Raw genomic sequence first — 8,115 nt, 5'->3', positions numbered from 1 at the left:
ATATATATATATATATATATATATATATATATATATCTGTATATATCAGGATCATATTTAAGTAAACTCTTTCGGCTCACAGTTTGTGTTTATATTTGCTGAATCTGCACCGTTAAAAACACAACATAAGCATAGTGGGGAGTTTGTTCGGCTCAGTTGGCAGGAGCCCTGCAGCATTATATTTAATTAATGTTCATTGCCTACATGTGTTAATAAATTAAATATCCAATTAGAGAACATTAAGAATAATAAAAACAAAATGTTAACCAGTCTTGGAATAAAAAAAAGTCTAACTTTTCAAAGTGGAGATTATTTTAAGAGATGTTTTTATGAATTCATATGTACTTAACCAAGATTTTTGATTTTTGCAATTTCATTCCACTGTCTTTATTAATAATCAGCACACTTGTATTATTTTACTACCATTCACGCCTCTTTAGTTACATATTCTCTATATTTCCTCCTTGGTCAGATAAATCTGTTTATTCTGTTGTGCTGCCACTTTGTTTTGGTTTAAGTTAGTAAAAGTCTTGACGTTTATTTTCCCCATGCCCAATATTTTTGTAAGTATTCTTGAAACTACAATATTTGAGTTGTTTTTACCAGTTTTGTTGCTGCTAAATAAACTTGCCTTGACTTGAAAAGTTTTATTACAGAAAATGAGAGAACATGCTCAGATGCTTATTATGGCATCATCTGGGAATAAGTTATTGATCTTGTTCAGCAACAGCTTGGGCTCAAGATAACAGGTCCAAAGATTTAATTATTTCAACCTATCAAGGCTTGTTTTTTTGTGATAACTAGAAATCATGAGAAATAAAGTTAAAAATGCACTTTAGAAATCAGGGCTGTTGTGTTGGCAACTGTTGGAGCTGACAATGTCACATCTAATAATTATCAGTGTGTGACTGTTCTATGATGAGCTTTGTGTTGTTGAAAACTAGCATCTCAACGAAACAAGCAGGATCTTGCCTCAAAATCAAACAAGAGTATCACATACAGCACGTTATACGTCTGTCAACAAACTATTATAGCAATAGAGCAATCTATTGCTCTATTGCTATAATACAGGCTAAGATAATAAAAGATATAATAGTACAGGCTAAGATAATAAAAGACCTGAAAGATCTGGAAAGACTAAAATAAGCTCAGGAAATGATAGATGATAAATCATTGACACAACTTCACAAGCAATGAATAATCAAAATATAAAACAAACAAATACATTAAACATGGCAACATACGAAGACTCAGAGTTTAAAATATACAATGTTGAAGATGCGATTGATACAAATTTTTTCCCTGAAATAAAAGACTGTGAATATTATAATGAAGAACAGTTTAATGACATCAATATAACTAATGGAGGTCTCTCTATTATTCACTTTAACAGTAGAAGTTTAAATGCAAATATATCCAAAATAACAGATTATTTAAAACAGCTAAACAGAACCTTTACAATAATAGCACTGTCGGAGACGTGGCTCAACGATGAAAACACAACTTATGTACACATGGAAGGGTATGAATTATATCATGTGAACAGAAGCAACAAAAGAGGTGGTGGAGTGGCTCTATTTGTTAAAAATGAAATAAAATGTAAATTAATTAATGAAATGTCAATAGTTGTTGATAATATCATGGAAATAATAACAATAGAAATAATAAACAAGAATGATAAAAACACATTAATAAGTTGTGTATATCGATCTCCAGGATCAAATATAGAAATATTCACTGATAAAATCGTACAACTATTGGACAAGAGTTTTAATAAAAACATTTTTTTGTGTGGAGATTTTAATATTGACCTGGGAAATAAAACAGATTCAAATAACATCAGTACATTTACAAATTCATTGTGTAGTTTAAATCTTTATCCGTTAATATCAAAACCAACAAGAATTACAACTCATAGTGCTACAATAATTGATAATATTTTCACAAATGTAACAAATGGGGATGTGATGGGAGGTATTTTAATGAGTGATTTGAGTGATCACTTACCAGTTTTCATGATTTATAAAAATGATCAAAGCATTACAAAAGAAATTACAATTAAGGAAAAAACAATAAACACATCAAAAAAAGCATTAGACAAATTAAAAGATGATTTACATAAACAAAGCTGGAAAGACGTGTATGTTGATGATGTGAACAGATCATATGATGAGTTTATGAATATTTTGGGAGCTCTGTATGAAAAGAATTGTGTGCAAAATAATTGTACAAAGAGAAATGTTGTTGACCAACCATGGATGATGAAAGGGTTGAGAAATGCTTGTAAAAAAAAGAATTATTTGTATACATGTTTCTTGAAATTGAGAACACAAGAGGCTGAAGAGAAATATAAGAAGTATAAAAATAAATTAGTAGCGATTATAAGGAAACACAAGAAGGAATATTATAGTGATTTATTAAATAAAAGTAATGGTGATATGAAAGCTACATGGCGAGTAATAAATAGTGTTCTGAAAAGTCATAAAGCAAAAACAGGTATTTCACAATATTTTTTGAAAGATGACGATGAAATCCATGATGAAAATGAAATTGTAAATGGATTTAATCATCATTTTGTGAACGTTGGATCAAGCCTTGCAGCTAAAATACCAAAAGTAGACAATAATGTGAACCATTCAGTTATAAGTTGTGACAACAGTATTTTTCTTAATGGAACTGACAAAGAAGAAATAATGAATGTAGTAAAAAATCTTACAGATAAGAGATCAAAAGACTGGGTGGACATGGATATGATGTTTGTAAAGGACATAATGAGTTATGTTATCGAGCCGTTTACATACATTTGTAATTTATCATTTTCAAAAGGAATATTTCCAGACAATATGAAAGTAGCTAAGGTAGTTCCTCTCTTTAAAAATGGTGATAAATGTGTGTTCAATAATTATAGACCAATATCCTTATTACCACAATTCTCAAAAATTCTAGAAAAACTGTTTGTGACCAGATTAGATAAATTTATTACTAAACAAAACATTCTAAGTAGCAGTCAGTATGGGTTTAGAGCAAAAAACTCTACATCAATGGCTCTCATGGAAATAATGGAACAAATAACTACTGCTGTCGATCAAAAACAGTATTGTGTTAGTATTTTTGTTGATTTAAAAAAAGCATTCGATACTATTGATCACACTATTCTCCTTGAAAAATTAAATAAATATGGTATAAGAGGACCAGCATTACACTGGGTATCTAGCTATTTAAAAGATAGGAAACAGTTTGTACAAATAAATGGTGTAAGATCTGACTTGTGCAATATCACTTGTGGAGTTCCTCAAGGCTCTGTACTTGGACCAAAGTTATTTATTTTATATGTGAATGACTTAGTGAATGTATCAGGACTCCTGAAATGTGTCCTTTTTGCAGATGACACCACATTTTTCTGTTTGGGTAAAGATGTAAAACGGATGTTGGAACTGATGAAGACAGAATTTGATAAAATACAAACTTGGTTTAAACTTAATAAATTATCATTAAATTTAGATAAAACTAAATACATGATATTTAGTAACAAAAAGAGAACAGTTGATGATCCATTTAAAATTGAGGGTGTTGAGATTTGTAGAGTTAATGAGATGAAATTTTTGGGTGTAATCATTGATGAACAGCTAACATGGAAAAATCACATAAATTCTGTAAGAACAAAAATATCTAAATCTATTGCAGTACTATACAAAGTCAGGGAATTATTAAATGATAAAGCTCTGTACATGTTGTATAACACAATCATTGTTCCACATTTAATCTATTGCATTGATGTTTGGGGGAAAGCGTGTAAAACATTTACAAAACCAATTTTTATTTTACAGAAAAGAGCTGTAAGAATTATCACCAGAAAGCATTACAGTCACCCATCAAGCACATTATTTTATCAACTGAAGTTATTAAAGTTCCATGATTTAGTAGATTATAGTATTTTATCAGTTATGTATAGAGCTCAAAATAACACATTACCGTTAAATATCCAAAGAAATTTTATTAAAAGACAAAGTTGTTATAATCTTAAGGGGATAGAGATATTTGTCAAACCAAAATTCAGAACTAGTCTGAAGGGAAGGTCTACCTCAATCCAAGGAGTTGGATTGTGGAATGGTCTAGAGAGTGATGTGAAAAATGTCAAGTCAATGTGCACATTTAAGAAAAAGATCAAATCTAGATTGTTAAAAAAGTATATATGAAGTAGCTTAGTGTGTGTTTTGTATTAGAATTAGAAAAATTAGAAAGTTATTCATTTTGTTCTGTTACTTGAAAATTAATATGTCTGAAATAATTGTTTGAAAAAAGGGGCAGATAAAATAAGATTTTTTCTTCTTTCTGCTGCCTTTCATTTTAAATTTTTTTGTATCTTTTTATATATTGTTATGGAATTGTTTTGTACTTTTTTAAAATGAATAAACTTCATACCATACCATACCATCTATAATGACCCGAACAAACAACAATCTTGTATAACTTTAACCTTGATTTGTGACCCTGACCTTGAAGTTGGGGTAATAAAAAGTGCATATAACAGTCCATCTAGTGATGATGCATGTGTATGAAGTTTCATTAAATCATCTTGAGTGGATCAGAAGTCATGAGTTGGACAAGAGAAAGTTTACAGATGGACAGATCATACTAGAATATGTCCGCCTTTCGATTGGTGTAAAAAAAAATAAAACATCAAATTTTATAAACAGTTTGTATGGCTGTTGTCCTTATCCAAATCCTTGTTTTTAGTAATAAGAAAACAACGCATTAAAAATATTTGGACCAGTGATGTAAAGGTCTGAAATGTAAAAAATGTATAAATTCTAAAATAACAACAACATACAAAGTCTGATAAATGTATGGTAGTTTTCAGAACCCTTCACTGCAGCATAGTACAACATAATTAGAATATTGTAAATATTAGTACTGATACTACTCATCAATAGCAATCAACAGGGGGGATTCTAGAATCTGCCCTTTTGGAGTACTTGGCCCCCAGTGCTACCAATGCCTCTTGGCACCCATTGGCGTCAGAAGCGTTCACAATGTGATGGGGGGTGACACACTGGTGGGGGGAGTCTGGGAGTCATCCCCCAGAAAATTTTGAATAAAGTAGATGCTGTTCACTGCATTCTGGTGTATTTTAACAAGTTGTTAAACGTCTACGTTTACCTCCATAAGTATACTCACGTCAACCATTTTAGAGTTAATGGCACAACAAGAAGTAGCGCTAAGCTAGCGGTGTGCAATACGGATGCGCTAGCTAAGATGCTACAGACGTAGCGCTCTGCTTTACATTACACAACCTAATAAACGCTTTGTATAAAATTGGTTTAGTGTTAACTGATCATAACAAACGAAGACTGAATTTATGTAACCAGAAGTTGCAACATATCTACATTTCAAACACACAAAACAAAGCACGGCTAGCTTTAAGCATTAATCTTTAATTTAACCATTAAGCATACCTGCAGTTACCTTCGTACAGATGAACATGCGGTACTTCCTGTTTATCACTGTTGTATTCAGCTGCTCATGAGGTCGACTGAAGGGCTTTATCCATCTTTAACATTTTTCCAGACTTAGTTTAAGTTATGGAAATGGAATAAACTGTATTCCACCCTCTAAACCAGGACTAACTGCTCAGGGGGCCACACTTACTGAAAGACAGCAGCTCAGGGGCCGGACATCCAGCAATTAAAGTCATTGTGTAAATAAACCAAGTATTATAATAATCTGTTAACTTTTAAATTTGTTTATTTTGTTGCGTTGAAGCATAAATGCAATAAACAGAAACCAACCGACCCCAAAAAAAAGTTGTTGTTTTTTTTTATTTTACTTTTTTTTTTTTTTAGGGTGCTGAGTTCAATTCTAGGTGTGTTTGAGCACACCCACCAAAAAGAAGCTAAAATCGCCACTGGCAATCGATACAGTTTAGATTAAAATAAAAAGTGTGAGAATATGTGAAAGTAAAATTAGACTGATGAGCACCTTTTATATCAGAGCTATTTTGATGGAATGGCCGATATTTAACTTTATTGCTAATATCGGCTGATACCGATACCATGCCGATAATATTGTGCATCCCTATATGACACCATTCTGATCTATCAACATTATTACATTAATGCAGAAATATAACAGCAAGTAAAAGGTGCAAATAAAACTTTAGAAGTTTAAACCTTTTTAAATAACTTCAGATAACAGCAGCTTCCCTGTGGTTCCTCACATCTGCATTGACTTTGTTGCTCACTTCCCTCTGAACGTTTTGTTCGTATGAACATTGCTGGAGCCGCTACCTCTGTTGAAAACCTCACAATGCTCAGCTTGTTGTCTCCTCTTTTAGCTTCAGCCAATATTGATTCGTGGATACAGACATGCAGTGCATTCCTGTAATGCAAGCCCACAGAAAAACAGACCTGAGATCAGTGGACCAACATAAAGCACGACGGGAAGAGAAATTATTTATAGGCATGATCTTCCTACATTAGAAAATATTATTGACAAGTTTAAACACTTGGGTTCGACCATGTTGTCTTACTTCTTCTTTCCACTTGTAAAGCCTTTATTGCGAAAGACAAGTTTGATTTATATTTCTAAAGCTCAGTCTCTCTCACATCCATTAACTTTCAGTGGTCTTGCTAAACTTCAGTTTTCTCTTTTCCATCTTCAGTTGCAGACACAGAAAAACACTTAATTGATTTTTGCACATAACTTGAAAGGTCAGGTTTGATTGGGCTCTTACAATCAAACGCTGGGAAACTTGTTGCTGAATGTTATAAAATGACATTCCAAGCAGAACATCTTGTCTGAGCAGAACATTTTAATTAGACAACCTGTTGTCAGTCAATGTGCAATGGTAAAATTGTTCTGGCTTTAGAACCAGGTGACTTTATTTTTGTCATTTCTTTTCTTTATCGCACAAGAGAAAACGTTTGTAGGTGTTCTTCGGATTAGACAACCCAAACCACGTCGGTAGCTGCAGAGCTACAATAAAGCTGTTGAGACTGCAGCTGAAGTGGGTAGAAGACCTTGTTATGGTGAATCGGCGTGTTTGTTCATTTGTGGGCAGAGCTCAAAAGAAGCAGCAAGTCCAAAAATAAAAAAAGAGATTGTTAGTTGGGTCATTTTTGAAGTGACATTTTGTCAAATAGCTATCAATAACATCTTATAAGCCATGACATCAGCCACAGAGGACAGAGTATGGGCAATAAGACAGCCACTTTAATCAATCCAATTTTGAGATTGCAACACTGCAGGCCCATGAAGATGTCAACATCTGTCTCATGTCCTTTTATTGGATGGTCAGAAAGTGTCATAATTAGGATACAAGCGATACGTTGATACCTCCTATCAATTGCTGATAGTGAGTATTTGCTGTTTTCAATAGGAGTGTTTTTCTGGACTGTGATTGAACAGGGAATGCAAGTAAACCTTAATGTTTTTGGAGAAAGATATTCAAGTTGATATATGCTGGTGAAGATTCTCAGACGACCAGGACATGGTAAATCTTTAAAAAAAAATTAAAAAAAATAAAAAAGGTAGAGACAAAAACAATTGAACTTCTGTTCTGTAGCCTAAGATGTTTCACTTCTTACTCAAGGAACTTTCTCAAATCTATACATTTCTCAAAAGTGGGTAGGAGTTACACTGGATATAAGAGAGGTAGTATTTTAGTTTTTTTTTTTTGGTTTGTTTGTTTGAGGCAGTGGAGAGTGACGGATCCTGCCAAGCAAAGAGAGCAATTTTATCCACCACCAGCTGCAATGGTGGGATGTAACGAAGTACTGTACTCATGTACATTTTTCATGTATCTGTACTTTACTTAAGTACAGTTAAACATGGGTACTTTCAACTTTTACTCTACTACATTTTACATTAAATAGCTGTATTTTCTACTATATTGCATTTCTATCATGCGTTGCATTACACGTTACATTCAAGTTGCAGATTTTTGATTTGTTCGTTAATTTGAAAGTAACCAATGGTGAGAGGGGAGTTGGTCCATTGAATCACTGCAAAGTGGGCAGGTAACATTAGACCTGCCTTCAAGAAGAGCTGGGCCAATGACGTGTGTACGTATATATATATATATATATATATATATATATATATATATATATATAT

Source organism: Nematolebias whitei, chromosome 17, assembly GCF_014905685.2.
Source record: "Nematolebias whitei isolate Nwh7 chromosome 17, NemWhi1, whole genome shotgun sequence".
Classification (NCBI taxonomy): Eukaryota; Metazoa; Chordata; class Actinopteri; order Cyprinodontiformes; family Rivulidae; genus Nematolebias; species Nematolebias whitei.
This window is presented reverse-complemented; position numbering follows the sequence as displayed.